Source organism: Schistocerca americana, chromosome 1 (genome assembly GCF_021461395.2).
Source record: "Schistocerca americana isolate TAMUIC-IGC-003095 chromosome 1, iqSchAmer2.1, whole genome shotgun sequence".
In the NCBI taxonomy this organism is placed as follows: Eukaryota; Metazoa; Arthropoda; class Insecta; order Orthoptera; family Acrididae; genus Schistocerca; species Schistocerca americana.
The window spans coordinates 1,220,291,574-1,220,311,150 of NC_060119.1; the positions used below are offsets into that span (position 1 = coordinate 1,220,291,574).

Consider the following 19,577-nt stretch of genomic DNA (forward strand, 5'->3'; position numbering starts at 1 on the left):
ACATAATGGAAGTTTGTTTTGGCCGTGAGTCGTGCACAGATAGCTAAATAGTAAGTGGGAAATCTGGGTTCGAGTCCCGCTCCGGCACAAATTTTAGCTGTTGCCATTCCATCATACAGCTCATGGTAGTCATTACTGGCAATTGCGAATTCATTTTATGTGTTTCGTAACGGTGTGGTCGCCGCAGTGCCTGCATGCATCCATGCATGTCCAAAGGAACTTTGCATTGTATTCAGAAGAACACATGCACTTCAGTATTGTATTAATCAAAAAGTCTTCGATCTGGGGTTCGAACCATACCATCGCTTAAAGTTTGAATAAAAAACACCAGCAATGGCGGCTGATGTTTTCCGGCATAAGTAGTCACCCTCGTTCTGACAACGGCCTTGTGGAAGAGGGTGGAGAAGCGGGCAGAGGTTCTGGTGGGAAACTGCACCTACAATACGGAAGAATCAACAACGATCAACGGCGTGAAGATGCAGAAGGCAATGGAAACCACAGAATTAAAGCCATGTAACGTGTGTCCACAGGACATGTGGCCTGTGGTTGGAAAAGTGTCATTAAGATCTCCCCACGGGCAAAAGATTCTGGACTAGTCCCCCATTCGGGTCTCCGGGAGAGAAATGCCGAAGGGAAGGAGACCACGAGAAAAAGACTGCATAACCATCGAAAGGGTAACGTTCTAAGAGTCTGAATATCAGTAGTTCGAACGTGGTAGGGATAATAGTTAGATTTACAGTAAAGATAAGGTCAGTGAAGTGAAATGGGGAGAAGACAAGTATTTCTGGTCAGACGTAAAAGGAGACGAAAATCTAACAGTCATGGGCGATTGGAATATGGTTGTAGGGAGGGAATAGAAGAAAGGGTTACAGGAGAATTTGGCTTGGTAATACGAAATAAGTATCAGATAGGAATTACGGATACTCTGTGCCAGAATCTCAAGAGGAGGAGGTATACTTGGAAACGCGGGTAGATTCCAGTTAGATTACATGCTAGTCACTCAGGGATACCGGAATTAGATACTGGATTGTAAGGGTTACCCAGGAACAGATATAGACTGAGATCATATTTTACTGAGGATGAAGAATAAGCTCAAGTATAAGAGACTAGCTAGGTAGATTCCATGCGCAAGGAAGTGGCATACAAAAGTACTAAGGAATGAAGTGCCACATGTGAACTTCTCTGATTCTATAGATAATGCACTAATGAACAGCACAGTAGGCGTTTCAGTTGAAAAGGAATCGACATTTCTAAAAAGGCAATCACAGAAGCTAAAAAGAAAGCTGTGAGAACAAGATAGATAACAGCAAAGTAACCGTGAATAACAGAACAAATACTTTAATTGATCGACGAAACAAGGAAGTACAGAAATGTTCAAGAAAATTCAGGAATACCGAAGCACAAGTCCCTTAGGAATGAAATATATAGGAAATACGGAGAAGGTGAGTCAAAATAGCTGGATAAAAACTGCAAAGATAACAAAGAAGGAATAATTGTAGGAATGATGGATTCAGCGTATAGAAAAGTAAAAGCAGCTTTCGTGAAAATAAAAGCAAGGGCGCTAACAATAAAGCGGAATGGGAGGTAAACTGTTAAATATACAGGAGCGGCCGGATAGGTGGAAAAATTTCATTGAAGGCCTTTGCAAGGAGGAAGACTTGTCTGATGTCGTAATAGAAGATGAAACAGGAGACGACAAAGAAATGAAAATATATCCAGTATTATAACCATAAATTAAAAGAACTTTGAACGAGTTAAGGTCAAATAAGGCAGAAGGGTTTGATAAAATTCAGTCGGGATTTCTAAAATCATTATGGGGAAACGGCAACAAAATGACTATTCACGTTGGTGTGTAGAATATACGAGGCTGGCGATATACTGTCTGACGTTCGGTACAGCATCATATGCATAATTCTGAAGATAGAAAGAGCGGACAAGTGCGAGAATTATCGAACATCAGTTCACGTATCCAAGTTGCTGACAAGAACAATACACAAAAGAATGGAAAGAAAACACTGAGATTCTGTTAGATGTTGATAAATGTGGTTTTAGGAATCGCAAAGGCATCATAGAGGCAGTTCCGACAGTTGTGACTCTTTGGCTGATAATGGAAGCCAGAATGAAGGACAATCGGGACACATTCATAGGATTCGACAGTGCCAAATGGTGCAAGATGTTCAAAACTCTGAGAAAAATGTGGGTAATGGACAATGAATGACGGATGTTGCACAAGATGTACAAGAACCAAGAGAGAGCGATAAGACTGGAAGATCAAGAACGATGTGCTCGTACTAAAAAGGGGGTAAGGCAGGGGTGAAGTCTTTCGCCAGTACAATTCGATCTATACATCGAAGAAGCAACGAGAAAAATAAAAGGAAATTTCGAGAACGGGATTAAAGTGCAGGGTGAAGGATATCAATGATAAGATTTGGTTCAAATGGCTCTGAGCACTATGGGACTTAACATCTATGGTCATTAGTCCACTAGAACTTAGAACTACTTAAATCTAACTAACCTACGGACATGATACAACACCCAGTTATCACGAGGCAGAGAAAATCCCTGACCCCGCCGGGAATCGAACCCGGGAACCCGGGCGCGGGAAGCGAGAACGCTACCACACGACCACGAGCTGCGGACAATGATAAGATTTGCTGATGACACTGCTATCCTCAGCGAAGGTGAAGAAGAATTACAGGATCTTCTGAATGGAGTAAACAGTCTCATAAGTAAAGAATATGGATCGAGAGTAAATAGAAGAAAGGCCAAAGAGCGTCTGCCATGTAAGCAGGAGATCCCGGGTTCGAGTCCAGGTCGGGGCACACATTTTCAACTGTCCCGTTGATATGTATCAATGCCCGTCAGCAGCTGATAGTATTAATATATAATTCCAATTTTGTTCTAGACGGCTGCAGGTCATCAGTGGTTTCTGTTCTTTCGGACATGTCCGAAAGAACTGACACTATATCCATATAAGTATATATTTCTGGCAATACCGGCCTTGACCTACTTCCTTTGTGTGGATGCACACATATTACCCGAACTCTTACAGGAGTTGGTAAGAATGTCTTCCACGAGTAATGAGTGTGTTGGGTAGGGACACTACGAATGTAGTGTCTGGACATATAAGGTGAGAATGTGCGTCTCGCGGGAGGCGGGCGCGAGATAGTCCCTGCAGTCGCACTACCCTCTGTGCCCTCGGTGGTTCAGATGCTGCCATGTAAGCAAGAAATAATGGGTTTGAGTCCCGGTCGTGGCACACGTTTTCACCTGTTACTATTGATATATATCAACGCCCGTCAGCAGGTGAAGGTATTAATATAGAATTTTAATTTCGTCCTAGACGGCTGCAGATCATCAATGGTGTCTGTTCTTTCGGACGTGTCGAACAGTCTGTTCTATGACGAGAATTTGAAAGTATAAAAAAATTATAGTAGTGTGTGACTATTGTCCCACAACCAGTTCATGTAATACATGGCAGAGAAAGAACAGACACCGTATCCACGTAAGTATAAAACAGTGTATGGTGGTCTAATGTCGATAACAGTGTCTCACACGTAAGATGGCCTACAGTCTTAGGGAGACTACTAAGGAATTCAGTCCCTCACAAAAGAGACTGCATAAACACCACTTACTAGAAGACTAATTCGATATTGGGCTCCTTATCAGGTAGGACTAACAGGGTATGTCGAACCTACACCAAGAACAATAATGCAAAGTGTCTCACGCTAGTTACATTGTCGCTCTTGTGTAATAGAAATACAGTGAAGTGTGAACTGACAATCACGAATGTAGATGTTCAATATCTCTGGAAAACCTACTTTAAAAAAGAGAATCTACAAAAATTATAGTTAAGACGGTGAAGACAAAATGTGAGTAATACTACTTCAAACAGAGCCATTTAAGAATTTAATTACTCGGAGTACCAACGTTGATGGGTTCGGAACAAATACTGGGACTAGGTACAATTTACAGTCACATACACAGTACACACATACGTATGCACCCATACATGGCAACACAAATTAAAATTAATTGAGACAATACCATTATTCGATAAATAAAATAAAATAGCTCCTCCAATTTTTTTCCGACGATTTCCCTTAGTTGTAAAATGAATCTTCAAAAAATGCTCAAATGGCTCTGAGCACTATGGGACTTAACATCTTACGTCATAGGTCCCGTAGAACTAGTTAAAGCTAACTAACCTAAGGACATCACACACATCCATACCCGAGGCCGGATTCGAACCTGCGACCGTAGTGGTCGCGCGGTTCCAGACTGAAGCGCCTAGAACCGCTCGGCCACATCGGCTGGCTCAAATGAATGCTACAACTGGAAATCCGCCCCCTTTCCCTGCAGAATATTCCCGTTTGGGATTTACGCTGCGAGCTCTTCTGCTGTTTGGATGAAAATTCCTTCACTCTACCTAGTTTCATTAGTCGAACAGTCTGTTCTATGACGAGAATTTGAAAGTATAAAAAAATTATAGTAGTGTGTGACTATTGTCCCACAACCAGTTCATGTAATACATGGCAGAGAAAATGAGGCTTTATAACGAGAGGAGAATAATTTGCAGTGTGACTTCATGAATTTGGATGTAGGATACGTATATGGGATGTAGTTGTATTAGACCAACCCATGGAAAACTTCCCGTCAGTTTATCATAATATTCCTAAGGAGTGACGCGCATTCATAATGTCATGCCTAGTGAAACATATGTACCGAGTGTAAAGATCAAGTATAAGGCTTATGAACTGCCATTATTATACAACCGGCACTTATTTTCGAAATACGGTACAAAGCTTCATATAACTGCATAAAGTTCTTTCGTTGTAACTGATATGCATATTTGATAACAATTGTGACGTTTAGCTAAAGTCATTGAGAATATTGAGCACAGTGTTCGAAATTTACAGCTTATCCATCTGGAGGGAGAGACAAATCTATAGTTCATCGGCACAGTAGTGCAAAGGTAAACACTTTACCATCACCTGTTGAACCTGAACATCGCCAGATATTACAAGAAGGGGTATTAATTTGGAGGATTCTGTCTAACTGTGGTAATCACTCGTGCTAGAGAAGTGTCAGACAAAATCATGAAATGGTAAAAAATTCATAGACAAGCGTCAACAGGCAACACGTAAGCTCAATGTGTTAATCATTCGTGTCCCATCACTTCCGTCGTACTGTAGGACTGACTGGCTCAGTTCTCTATAATATTCAAGAAAGTACCTCTAACTCCTTCATATGCGATATCTTCTTTAAAGTCTAACTTGCACGGATGTCTCTACGACAAAATTCAATTGCGAGTGCCTCGGCGGGAAAAGAGAAAAAATTTACTTTTGAATACATTACCTGAAATTAAAATTTGTAAAGAGTAGGGTCAACATATTTCCAAAAGTGTGCAGTGGAACAAAAGAAAAAAAAACCGCATTCAAGAGTTTACCTTATTCACTCCAATAGAGGATAGAGTGAGCGCACTCCACACTGTACAGAGAAAAAAATGATTTCAAGGCTCTTACTCGACTTTTGGAGTAACACGTGTTTCTTGATATATACATTAAACCGTACAGAAAAAAAGACTACTAGCGTGATTTTATTCCCTAGTGAAAAGAACGAATGAAAAACAGTGTAATTATGCGCGACTGTAAAGAGGTCAAATTCTTAAAAGAAAGACCCCGCAGTAAGCTAGAGGAGAGCCGAATAATAAATTACCTAATTCCGTTTGCTGTAGCACCCTGATTTTTCAGAGCCATCGAAGCGCCCGGGAAGAGCAAAACAGTGGTGATTCCCGGCCATTAATTCGCGGGGCAATTTGCGAATGGCCTGGGCAGCGTGAATACAGAGCAGACCGGCCAACAGCCGGGTATTGTTAGCCGGTTGCTGGTAAAACAGCACAGATGCTGCATGTAGAATAGGCCTTTTGATGATACTATCGCATGGAAAAACCTCTCGTTCAAATGCTCGATCCCAACAATGCAAAGCCTGATTTTCTGTAAACCAACTTCGACGTACAGAAAGGGTGATGTACTAATTACGCTTTAACGGGTGGTATTTGAAATACATTGCAAATGAAATGAGATGTATTCGACCATACCAAAGGAGCCTATATACAAGATTATTTTCTGTTATCGAAACGAAAGTAGTGCCGAAAGTGAAAGCACGTATGTGGACTGTTAACATCTCAACGCATGGGTGACATGAAAGTCAACGATAGAGAAAAAAACTCAAGTTATCTGATCTGCCACGTCGTCGATCATCAGTCAGCAGCAAATTCCGGATAGGATTTCTGTATGAAGTTACCATGGTGAATTGACATAGACTTGTTTCACTGCCAAATGACTAAATATTTCAATTGCAGACATACAAAGAAAATATTGTAAAGACTCGTAAGACCTTAGTTAGAAAATCTGAAACTACACCTATCACAACTACTCTCAGATCTACATCTACATCTACATCTATACTCCGCGAGCCACCTTACGGTGTGTGGCGGAGGGTACTTATTGTACCACTATCTGATCCCCCCTTCCCTGTTCCATTCACGAATTGTGCGTGGGAAGAACGACTGCTTGTAAGTCTCCGTATTTGCTCTAATTTCTCGGATCTTTTCGCTGTGATCATTACGCGAGATATATGTGGGCGGTAGTAATATGTTGCCCATCTCTTCCCGGAATGTGCTCTCTCGTAATTTCAATAATAAACCTCTCCGTATTGCGTAACGCCTTTCTTGAAGTGTCCGCCACTGGAGCTTGTTCAGCATCTCCGTAACGCTCTCGCGCTGACTAAATGTCCCCATGACGAATCGCGCTGCTTTTCGCTGGATCATGTCTATCTCTTCTATTAATCCAACCTGGTAAGGGTCCCATACTGATGAGCAATACTCAAGAATCGGACGAACAAGCGTTTTGTAAGCTACTTCTTTCGTCGATGAGTCACATTTTCTTAGAATTCTTCCTATGAATCTCAACCTGGCGCCTGCTTTTCCCACTATTTGTTTTATGTGATCATTCCACTTCAGATCGCTCCGGATAGTAACTCCTAAGTATTTTACGGTCGTTACCGCTTCCAATGATTTACCACCTATGGCATAATCGTACTGGAATGGATTTCTGCCCCTATGTATGCGCATTATATTACATTTATCTACGTTTAGGGAAAGCTGCCAGCTGTCGCACCATGCATTAATCCTCTGCAGGTCCTCCTGGAGTACGTACGAGTCTTCTGATGTTGCTACTTTCTTGTAGACAACCGTGTCATCTGCAAATAGCCTCACGGAGCTACCGATGTTGTCAACTAAGTCATTTATGTATATTGTAAACAATAAAGGTCCTATCACGCTTCCCTGCGGTACTCCCGAAATTACCTCTACATCTGCAGATTTTGAACCGTTAAGAATGACATGTTGTGTTCTTTCTTCTAGGAAATCCTGAATCCAATCACAAACCTGGTCCGATATTCCGTAAGCTCGTATTTTTTTCACTAAACGTAAGTGCGGAACCGTATCAAATGCCTTCCTGAAGTCCAGGAATACGGCATCAATCTGCTCGCCAGTGTCTACGGCACTGTGAATTTCTTGGGCAAATAGGGCGAGCTGAGTTTCACATGATCTCTGTTTGCGGAATCCATGTTGGTTATGATGAAGGAGATTTGTATTATCTAAGAACGTCATAATACGAGAACACAAAACATGTTCCATTATTCTACAACAGATTGACGTAAGCGAAATAGGCCTATAATTATTCGCATCTGATTTATGACCCTTCTTGAAAATGGGAACGACCTGCGCTTTCTTCCAGTCGCTAGGTACTTTACGTTCTTCCAGCGATCTACGATAAATTGCTGATAGAAAGGGGGCAAGTTCTTTAGCATAATCACTGTAGAATCTTAAGGGTATCTCGTCTGGTCCGGATGCTTTTCCGCTACTAAGTGATAGCAGTTGTTTTTCAATTCCGATATCGTTTATTTCAATATTTTCCATTTTGGCGTCCGTGCGACGGCTGAAGTCAGGGACCGTGTTACGATTTTCCGCAGTGAAACAGTTTCGGAACACTGAATTCAGTATTTCTGCCTTTCTTCGGTCGTCCTCTGTTTCGGTGCCATCGTGGTCAACGAGTGACTGAATAGGGGATTTAGATCCGCTTACCGATTTTACATATGACCAAAACTTTTTAGGGTTCTTGTTTAGATTGTTTGCCAATGTTTTATGTTCGAATTCGTTGAATGCTTCTCTCATTGCTCTCTTTACTCTCTTTTTCGCTTCGTTCAGCTTTTCCTTATCAGCTATGATTCGACTACTCTTAAACCTATGATGAAGCTTTCTTTGTTTCCGTAGTACCTTTCGTACATGATTGTTATACCACGGTGGATCTTTCCCCTCGCTTTGGACCTTAGTCGGTACGAACTTATCTAAGGCGTACTGGACGATGTTTCTGAATTTTTTCCATTTTTGTTCCACATCCTCTTCCTCCGAAATGAACGTTTGATGGTGGTCACTCAGATATTCTGCGATTTGTGCCCTATCACTCTTGTTAAGCAAATATATTTTCCTTCCTTTCTTGGCATTTCTTATTACACTTGTAGTCATTGATGCAACCACTGACTTATGATCACTGATACCCTCTTCTACATTCACGGAGTCGAAAAGTTCCGGTCTATTTGTTGCTATGAGGTCTACAACGTTAGCTTCACGAGTTGGTTCTCTAACTATCTGCTCGAAGTAATTCTCGGACAAGGCAGTCAGGATAATGTCACAAGAGTCTCTGTCCCTGGCTCCAGTTCTGATTGTGTGACTATCCCATTCTATACCTGGTAGATTGAAGTCTCCCCCTATTACAATAGTATAATCACGAAACTTCTTCACGACGTTCTGCAGGTTCTCTCTGAGGCGCTCAACTACTACGGTTGCTGATGCAGGTGGTCTATAGAAGCATCCGACTATCATATCTGACCCACCTTTGATACTTAACTTAACCCAGATTATTTCACATTCGCATTCGCTAATAACTTCACTGGATATTATTGAATTCTTTACTGCTATAAATACTCCTCCACCATTGGCGTTTATCCTATCTTTGCGGTATATATTCCATTCTGTGTCTAGGATTTCGTTACTGTTCACTTCCGGTTTTAACCAACTTTCCATTCCTAATACTATATGCGCACTATTTCCTTCAATAAGAGATACTAATTCAGGAACCTTGCCCTGGATACTCCTGCAGTTTACCAATATTACGTTAACTTTTCCTGTTTTTGGTCTCTGAGGACGGACGTTCTTTATCAACGATGATAATGTCCTCTCTGGTAAGCCGTCAGGTATTTTATCGTTTCGCCCAAGGGGGGGGTCCCTCTAACCTCTAATGACTTTAAACCCTACTTTCCCTTCTATAGTCTTGGTAGAGTTAACGGATAAACGGGAAATACTCACGAGCCGCTTCAACAGTGACCTTGAATATAAAATTGAGGTAATAATAGCGTAGACAGAAGCATGTGATTCACCATTTTTCCAACGCACAAATCTCTAAAATGATGTTTTTAGTCTTTAGCGGACTGTGCGCTGATATAAAACTTCCTGGCAGATTAAAACTGTGTGCCGGACAGAAAAAAATATTCAAATGTGTGGGAAATCTTATGGGACTTAACTGCTAAGGTCATCAGTCCCTAAGGTTACTCACTACTTAACCTAATTTATCCTAAGGACAAACACACACACCCATGCCCGAGGGAGGACTCGAACCTCCGCCAGGACCAGCCACACAGTCCATGACTGCAGTGCCTGAGACCGCTCGGCTAATCCCGCGCGGCGTGCCGGACGGAGACTTGACGCAAAGTGCAGTAAGCACTTCAAAGAACACGATATATTTTCTTTGCAACTTTTCGCCATGTTACAGTTTTAAACAGTCACCGTTTTATCGCATGTGTTTTATTGTTATAATGTCTCCTAATTACGCTTTTAACTTTTCTGCAGGCCGCAAAGCGGCATATTACGCTGCTGCCAGCCTCCCCCGCCCCCCACCTTTGGGGAGAAATCGAAATTTAATAAAGGAAAAAAAAACACATATTGTTGCAATGTTCCACGATGTGAGATGGTTGACACCATTGCCGCATATTTTGAGGCTCTTACGAATGTGGATGAAGACTGTCAAAGGTATCCTACAATTTTCTCTGATAGGGATACGGGAACAGGAAGTGTTTAACCTAGAGAAAGAGTCCAACCACGACCTGTGAGATACGAAAATATCACAGTGAATGTTTTTTTAGCTCTGGTTGCTGCAAATGCTCACATTAATTCCCGGAAAACTGCAGAGAAGTGTTCTATGCCTTTGGAATGCATACAAACGGCATCCATTTCGCTTATTGCTGCATCGTATGGCGACGATTTTCACAATCGCCTGACTTTCTGCTACTGGATGCAGGAACAACTGTCAGTCAATGATAATTTAATTTCACAGACACTTTTCTCCTATGAATCAAATTTTACGAATCTTGGGCATGTGAATCTACATAATATGCGTCATTGCTCAGTGGAGAGTCCCCATTGGGTAAGGCAAGTTGAACATCAACGCCCACGGAGTGTTAACGTACGCAGGTAATTGGCCCATACTTCATAGAAGGTAATCTCACTAGTCAGATGCACAGTGGTGTTGTGGACAATGTTTCACTCGTACTAATGGATGGTGTTCCAATTCAAACAAGACGGGATAAATGTTTTTATCACGATGGATGCCCAGCGCATTATTCACAACTAGCTCGAGAAGTTTTGAATCGAGACTATCCGGGTCGATGAATTAGATGAGGAGGTCCCTAAATGTGGTCCCCAGTTTCTCCCGATTTGACTTCTGCCGAATTTTTCATGTGGTGATGGCTAAAAAAAATGGCTCTGAGCACTATGGGTCTTAACATCTAAGGTCATCGGTCCCCTAGAACTTAGAACTACTTAAACCTAACTAACCTAAGGACATCACACACATCCATGCCCGAGGCAGGATTCGAACCTGCGACCGTAGCGGTCGCGTGGTTCCGGACTGAAGCGCCTAGAACCGCTCGGCCACAACAGCCGGCGATAGCTAAAAGAGAGAGTTTACATGGACGTACCAACAGCCCCTGAAGATATGCGACAGCGAATTCGCAATGAATGGGCAAACATTAGCGCAGAGGCACTAATATACACTGCTGGCCACCGTAAATGAAACACCAAGAAAGACAAGAGGTAGCACAACAAAATTTATTTTGTAGATAACATGTTGACCAAGTATCAAATGATTACGTTTACAGACGTCTGTGACGTGTGGTTCCTGCCAGAATCAGTAGCCAGAGTAGCCGCCATTGTTGGAGATCACCGCCGGCCAGGGAAGCACTTCAATCTGGTTATTGACGAAGAGCCTTTGGACAATTCGTGCCACGTGTGGTCGCGCATTATCCTGTTGAAATATGGCTGTGGCCGAGCCCTGAAGGTAAGGAAGGACAACTGGCTCCAGTACCTCGGATATGTAGCGCCGGCTACTTAAAGTACCGGCAATGCGTACTAGAGGCGTGCGAGAGTAATATCCAATACCGCCCCATACCATAATACCCGGTGCAAGACCAGTGTGGCGGTGCATAATGCAGCTGTCCAGCATCCCCTCTCCACGGTGTGTCCACACTCGAATCCGACCATCGTGGTGCTGCAGACAGAAGCGTGCCTCGTCAGTAAAGACAACGTCATTCCATTCTGCCGTCCACATCCGTCTGTCATCACACCATTGGCGACGGAGACGTCTGTGGTTCTGCGCCAATGGTAGACGAAGCAATGGACGTCTTGCGGACAGACCACTCTGCTGTAAACGGCGTCGAATGGTACGCGCAGACACTGGATGATGCGTTACAGACGCAATGTGCTGTGCTATGGTTCGGGATGTCACTGAGCGATCCGTCACTGCCATGCGCACAATTTGCCTATCAGCACGTGCAGTGGTGCACCGAGGTGAATGCGATCGACCACGTCGGTCCGTCGTACCCTCCTGCATCCAACGGTCACGTATCCGCATTACAGTTGTTTGGTTTCGTCCAACACGACTAGCGATTTCTCTGTACGATAATCCACAATCTCGGTAAGCCACTATCCTTCCTCTGTCGAACTCGGATACTTGATCAAAAGATGTTCGCTGTTGTCTACGAGGCATAACTGATCGTCTTGTGAAACAACCACAAGGTAAACACACGTGCCGAACGTACACTCGTCGAAATCGCCAAGCCTTAAATGGCGCTATGAGGTGGCGCCACAGGCGCGCGTGATGTGCATCTGCGCTGAAATTATAATCAGTTGCATATCTCATCGCTGCAAACCCATGGCGTAAATTTCACTTGATTCGGATGCTTCCTTCAGGGTGTTGCATTTACGGTGGCCAGCAGTGTATGTCGGATTGCCATTCAGACACAGCATTGCAATGTGCGTTAGAAACTACGAAAAACATTTCGAACACTTGCTGCACTGAAACACTTGTGAGAGACAAAGGGCTCACAGTAATCAAGCACCCGAAGTTAGTGAGAGGCAAAGGGACTCAACAAAACAAAGCACCCCTAAGGGAACACATTACTTGTACGTCCACGTCGTTGTTCCTGGGTAACGCTAAATATCGTCTAGGAATGCATTGCGGGAGGGTAGACGCCGTCACATGACACAATTTTCTAAAATATCAAATAATGTACTTTCATTTTCCTAATCGGATGTGTATCTTTGTGAGATATTACCGTTTTGCAATAACTGTAATCCCATTTTCATGTGTGCCGATTACAGAGCCATCTATCATGAAACGAAAGAAGTGTTTCCTACAAAAGTTACATATTTTATCACGGAGAATCTGCAATAAAAAATAAGGGTTCCTGTTTAAGATTTCATAGCCATTCCGCCCCCCCCCCCCCCCTGTCGCCCCAGGGGTGGTGGTAAGGTCTTACGGAACCAAACTGCTGAGGTCATCAGTCCCTAATGTTACACGCTAATTAATGTAACTTAATCTAACTTACGCTAAGGACAACACACACACACACACACACCTGCCCGAGGAAGGATTCGAACCTCCGACGCGGGGAGCCGCACGAACCGTGACAATGTGCCCGGACCGCTCGGTTACCCGGCCCGGCCCCAGCTGTTCAGTTCCGTTGCTTGTATCCGATGTACCAGATCATTTAATCATGGGCTGTTCATATATTGTGAACTCTCTGCTCAATAATATTCTGACAGAAAAGATATGTATGATGTTACCGTGTAGTTATATGCCTTTGTACCCATAACCCGTCCATTGTTTGTGTCCGAAAACTTTCAGTAATGTAGCCCATCTCCATTTACTGAATTCCGAATCGTTCTGCGACTGATTCATACGAAAGAATGACACCCTCCCGTATGAATTAGTTACACGGCGATTCGGATTCACAGTATCAGTTTTTATGGCACAGTACGATAAGCTTGTTGACACGAAAAAAGCGTATGGGGCCTGAAGATCGCACAATGAATTGCCGAAAGTGCTAGCGTTCAAAATAAAATAACCTGAAGTATACGGCTGTTGGTAAGGTTTGTTGAATTGAGAAGTACGTACCAGCCGATGTCCCCTGGCCACAATGGACCGACAGAGACTGCATCCATTCATGTCCATTGTGCATTCAGACGGAGTTGGGCAATTCCAGCAGCGTCACCTCACTCGTTCAGAATTGCTACAGAGTGGCTCCAGGAACACTCTTATGAGTTTAAGCTCTTCCTCTGGCCACTAAACCCCGCAGAGATGAACATTATTTAGCATATCTGGGATAACCTTGCAACATGCTGTTCATAAAATGTCTCCACCCCTCGTACTCTTACGGATTTATGGATAGCACTGCAGGTTTCATGGTATCAGTTCCTTCCAGCACTACTTCAGAAATTAGTCGAGACCACGCCACGTCATGTTGTGGCACCTCTGCGTGCTTGAGGGTGCTCTACAAGATATTACGCAGGTGTACCAGTTTCAGTGTATATACACTCCTGGAAATTGAAATAAGAACACCGTGAATTCATTGTCCCAGGAAGGGGAAACTTTGTTGACACATTCCTGGGGTCGGATACATCACATGATCACACTGACAGAACCACAGGCACATAGACACAGGCAACAGAGCATGCACAATGTCGGCACTAGTACAGTGTATATCCACCTTTCGCAGCAATGCAGGCTGCTATTCTCCCATGGAGACGATCGTAGAGATGCTGGATGTAGTCCTGTGGAACGGCTTGCCATGCCATTTCCACCTGGCGCCTCAGTTGGACCAGCGTTCGTGCTGGACGTGCAGACCGCGTGAGACGACGCTTCATCCAGTCCCAAACATGCTCGATGGGGGACAGATCCGGAGATCTTGCTGGCCAGGGTAGTTGACTTACACCTTCTAGAGCACGTTGGGTGGCACGGGATACATGCGGACGTGCATTGTCCTGTTGGAACGGCAAGTTCCCTTGCCGGTCTAGGAATGGTAGAACGATGGGTTCGATGACGGTTTGGATGTACCGTGCACTATTCAGTGTCCCCTCGACGATCACCAGTGGTGTACGGCCAGTGTAGGAGATCGCTCCCCACACCATGATGCCGGGTGTTGGCCCTGTGTGCCTCGGTCGTATGCAGTCCTGATTGTGGCGCTCCTCTGCACGGCGCCAAACACGCATACGACCATCATTGGCACCAAGGCAGAAGCGACTCTCATCGCTGAAGACGACACGTCTCCATTCGTCCCTCCATTCACGCCTGTCGCGACACCACTGGAGGCGGGCTGCACGATGTTGGGGCGTGAGCGGAAGACGGCCTAACGGTGTGCGGGACCGTAGCCCAGCTTCATGGAGACGGTTGCGAATGGTCCTCGCCGATACCCCAGGAGCAACAGTGTCCCTAATTTGCTGGGAAGTGGCGGTGCGGTCCCCTACGGCACTGCGTAGGATCCTACGGTCTTGGCGTGCATCCGTGCGTCGCTGCGGTCCGGTCCCAGGTCGACGGGCACGTGCACCTTCCGCCGACCACTGGCGACAACATCGATGTACTGTGGAGACCTCACGCCCCACGTGTTGAGCAATTCGGCGGTACGTCCACCCGGCCTCCTGCATGCCCACTATACGCCCTCGCTCAAAGTCCGTCAACTGCACATACGGTTCACGTCCACGCTGTCGCGGCATGCTACCAGTGTTAAATACTGCGATGGAGCTCCGTATGCCACGGCAAACTGGCTGACACTGACGGCGGCGGTGCACAAATGCTGCGCAGCTAGCGCCATTCGACGGCCAACACCGCGGTTCCTGGTGTGTCCGCTGTGCCGTGCGTGTGATCATTGCTTGTACAGCCCTCTCGCAGTGTCCGGAGCAAGTATGGTGGGTCTGACACACCGGTGTCAATGTGTTCTTTTTTCCATTTCCAGGAGTGTATTACTTGCTGACGTCACTGGTGCCTACGACTTCGCCATTTATGGGCAAATGTTGGCTCGGCGTTCGATTCTATCTCGAGATTGCTGGATCACACCCAGACCATCTTCCTTGCTTAGGATTGTAGGTGAATTTATTTCAATGACTTCTTTAATTACAGTCACAGAAACCGTTAATGAGGGAGCCACGACAGCGTTCTCGTCAAATTTGCCCCGGTGACAGTTTTCCAATGCCTGCTCAGCTAAAGCGGATTTCTCGGGGTAGCGTAGGTGATAAAAGCTCCCAAGCTCCTTCCTGTGATATTCTTAAGTGCAGACTTCTTGTTCAACGTAAGACTGAGCACATTTGGAGGGTGTGGTACGGAACTGAGGTGTTATGAGATCTGCAGAATTTTTAACTGGTTTCAGAAGTTGTCGGATTTTTGTGGGATCGATTTGATTTTGTGTATTTTCTGCAGGCTACTTATCTTGCCCTTCACGAGTTCACAGAACGACAAAAAAGCAAGTTTCTTTTCCCGCTTCTCGTGGGTGATCTTATTATGTTTGGGACCTAGTATCCCAGTTCTGATAGTGACATGGTCTAGCTGTACAACCATTTAAGACAATGTTTGTTGGGGTGCGATTCTCGTTCGTTAAAGTTTCTTCAGGATTACGTAGTTTTGGATTGCGTGAAGCAACACAATACTTCACATACTTCAACAAACGAAATCATTACTTCCAAATCAGTATTGAGATAACATAAACTGAAGATCTTCTCAGCACTTGGCCTATACAATGGCTAGTACAGAGAAAACTGACGTAAATAATCCCTGTTGAACCTTTGCACGACGATATTAAAAAAAAATAAGCATTGAGTCTTCATATGGATCTCTGTGGTAATGGTCTTGATTTTTACCGTGTCAAAATAAGCTGATCACCAACAAGCACTACACAAATTTGTGTTTTTTCCCATTCGTTATAGTTAGCCATCGAATTTAGCTTCATGACAAGTTTAAGATATAAACTATGAGACGTGATTTACGTAATATCTCAGACCAAATTTGATCATGTCCCTTTTTATTTATTTTCGTAAGCAAGAAAATAGGAATGCGAATTTCTCAATGATTAGGGTAATTTTACGAATGTGTGCTTTGTTCATATGTCGCTAGTAACTTTGATGAATTATTTTTCTGCGTTATGTTGCTCAGAGCTCGACGATGTTCGGCTGCATCGAAACCCTAGCAACGAGCAAACTGCTCTTCCTATCTGGAGGTCAGTCATGTGGTATCCAGCTGATTGTACAATGTGGTCTTTGTTCGAATTTTCCACCTGGCAGTACAACACCTAAGTTGTTAGTGTGTAGACTACTTGTGCAGTCTTCAACTGGATGTTTTCAGTCTTGTAATAATGTTCGTAGAGGTCAGAGATGTCAATGATTTCTGACATTCTGTGAAATTGCTCCTGCCGACCTCGATATTCTTAAAGACCTTATTTTTGTGTGAATGTTGTGGCTTCTGAAATACAGAAGAAAGAACTTCAATAGCCAAGACCACTAATAATAATTTTACTTTTGATTGCCTATTTCGGCAAATCCAAGTTGTCATCGTCGGATATTCTGAAAATACACAGAAACAAATCACCATCACATGTACTTTATATGGTATCAAGTCGTCATACGTCATTCCAGGAACATGATGCATCACTTTCTTCAAGTTCTTTGAATGATGTGTTACGACTTGACACGACATATTGCACATATTGATGTACTGAGGTTTATTTGTATAAGATCCGACGATGGATCTGTCAAAACCGGTCGTCAAAAGTAAATTATAATTAGTGATCTTGACTCTTCAAGATTTTACTTCTATTTCTCATAGTACTCTAGAAAGCTTCCAGGCTTCAGTTATGTCAAGCACATGTAAATCTGCCTTCCGTTGATACATATCGCTTGGCAAGACAGTTCAAGTTTCTGTTGCGGCTACATGTAGTAAGCGTTGCTTCAAGCAGTGGAGAACGGCAAAACAGAGGCACGCCAGTGACCAAGGCTTTGCGAAGTAGGCAGGCAGAGATAGCCTTTCTGACAGCAGCAGTCTACCAACAGATTCACGTAAAGACGCACACAGACCCAGCTCCAAGCGAAGCCTGGAGAGTGCTGAGTAAGGGGAAGTGAGGCCAGCACGTTAAGTTACGCTGCAATATACTGTGGGAGTAATAACAAAACGCTACCACCGAAGGTAAAAAATGTCCTCCTGCCGGATATATATAATGGAGCACAGGCAGCGACGGACAGAAGCCATTAGGAAGCAGTGTGGATCTGAGGACGGATGTGGTCCATGTCCGAATGTTCAATCTTCGCACGTGACGATTCCAGAAGTCTGTTCAAGCTCATAGGAATCATCCGTTCACCGCCAGATGTCAACTTCAGCTCTGGAGGTCGGCCTGAGTTCGGTCGGCACCATGGCTGATTAACTAGAGCGAGAACTTCCGGCAGGACTGGCTGCAGCGTGGTCTTGATCACAGGCGCCGCTGGGGACTGACGCCCGGACTTCACGGCAACCCGGCTCCATGACGCGTGGTCCGTCCATGACGGGACCTTGCGGACGCATGACTGACGACTTCCCAGCCACCGGCAGCTAACCTCACGGCGACGCAGCTCCGTGGGCGTGCCTGTACTGGGGCGCCGAGCGGCGACGAGTTCATCTCAGCCACGGGTCATCCCGGCTTCAGCGGAGCACTGGTGGCCTGAGACTCCCGAGTGCAGTCAGCGGCGCGCGTCGCGCCCATTGTCGGAGAATCTACACAGCAGCAGCCAGGCTGGGGGATCCGCAGGCTGGGCAGCGACGACGAGGGAGAAATTGTAAAGAAAGTTCAATAAATAATTGTAAAACTCCACACCGTCTCAGTCTTTGGCGCAGCCACTGTGTCTGCTGCTAACAAGTGGTGCAGAAGACATGTTGTTGTTGTTGTGGTCTTCAGTCCTGAGACTGGTTTGATGCAGCTCTCCATGCCACTCTATCCTGTGCAAGCTTTTTCATCTCCCAGTACCTACTGCAACCTACATCCTTCTGAATCTGCTTAGTGTACTCATCTCTTGGTCTCCCTCTACGATTTTTACCCTCCACGGTGCCCTCCAATACTAAATTGGTGATCCCTTGATGCCTCAGAACATGTCCTACCAACCGATCCCTTCTTCTGGTCAAGTTGTGCCACAAACTTCTCTTCTCCCCAATCCTATTCAATACTTCCTCATTAGTTATGTGATCTACCCATCTAATCTTCAGCATTCTTCTGTAGCACCACATTTCGAAAGCTTCTATTCTCTTCTTGTCCAAACTATTTATCGTCCATGTTTCACTTCCGTACATGGCTACACTCCATACGAATACTTTCAGAAATGACTTCCTGACACTTAAATCAATACTGGATGTTAAAAAATTTCTCTTCTTCAGAAACGCTTTCCTTGCCATTGCCAGTCTACATTTTATATCCTCTCTACTTCGACCATCATCAGTTATTTTGCTCCCCAAATAGCAAAACTCCTTTACTACTTTAAGTGTCTCATTTCCTAATCTAATTCCTTCAGCATCACCCGACTTAATTAGACTACATTCCATTATCCTTGTTTTGCTTTTGTTGATGTTCATCTTATATCCTCCTTTCAAGACACTGTCCATTCCATTCAACTGCTCTTCCAAGTCCTTTGCTGTCTCTGACAGAATTACAATGTCATCGGCGAACCTCAAAGTTTTTATTTCTTCTCCATGAATTTTAATGCCTACTCCGAATTTTTCTTTTGTTTCCTTTACTGCTTGCTCAATATACAGATTGAACAACATCGGGAAGAGGCTACAACCCTGTCTTACTCCCTTCCCAACCACTGCTTCCCTTTCATGTCTTTCGACTCTTATAACTGCCATCTGGTTTCTGTACAAATTGTAAATAGCCTTTCGCTCCCTGTATTTTACCCCTGCCACCTTTAGAATTTGAAAGAGAGTATTCCAGTCAACATTGTCAAAAGCTTTCTCTAAGTCTACAAATGCTAGAAACGTAGGTTTGCCTTTCCTTAATCTTTCTTCTAAGATAAGTCGTAAGGTCAGTATTGCCTCACGTGTTCCAGTGTTTCTACGGAATCCAAACTGATCTTCCCCGAGGTTGGCTTCTACTAGTTTTTCCATTCGTTTGTAAAG

At 44.3% G+C, this 19,577-nt stretch overlaps 1 protein-coding gene across 1 annotated transcript in view; it reads right to left on the minus strand.

Annotated features, from left to right (window-relative positions):
- LOC124552876 (lachesin-like) overlaps window positions 1-19,577 on the minus strand; it is a 333,701-nt gene that overhangs the window by 163,559 nt on the left and 150,565 nt on the right. The gene's annotated exons all lie outside the window — the stretch shown is intronic.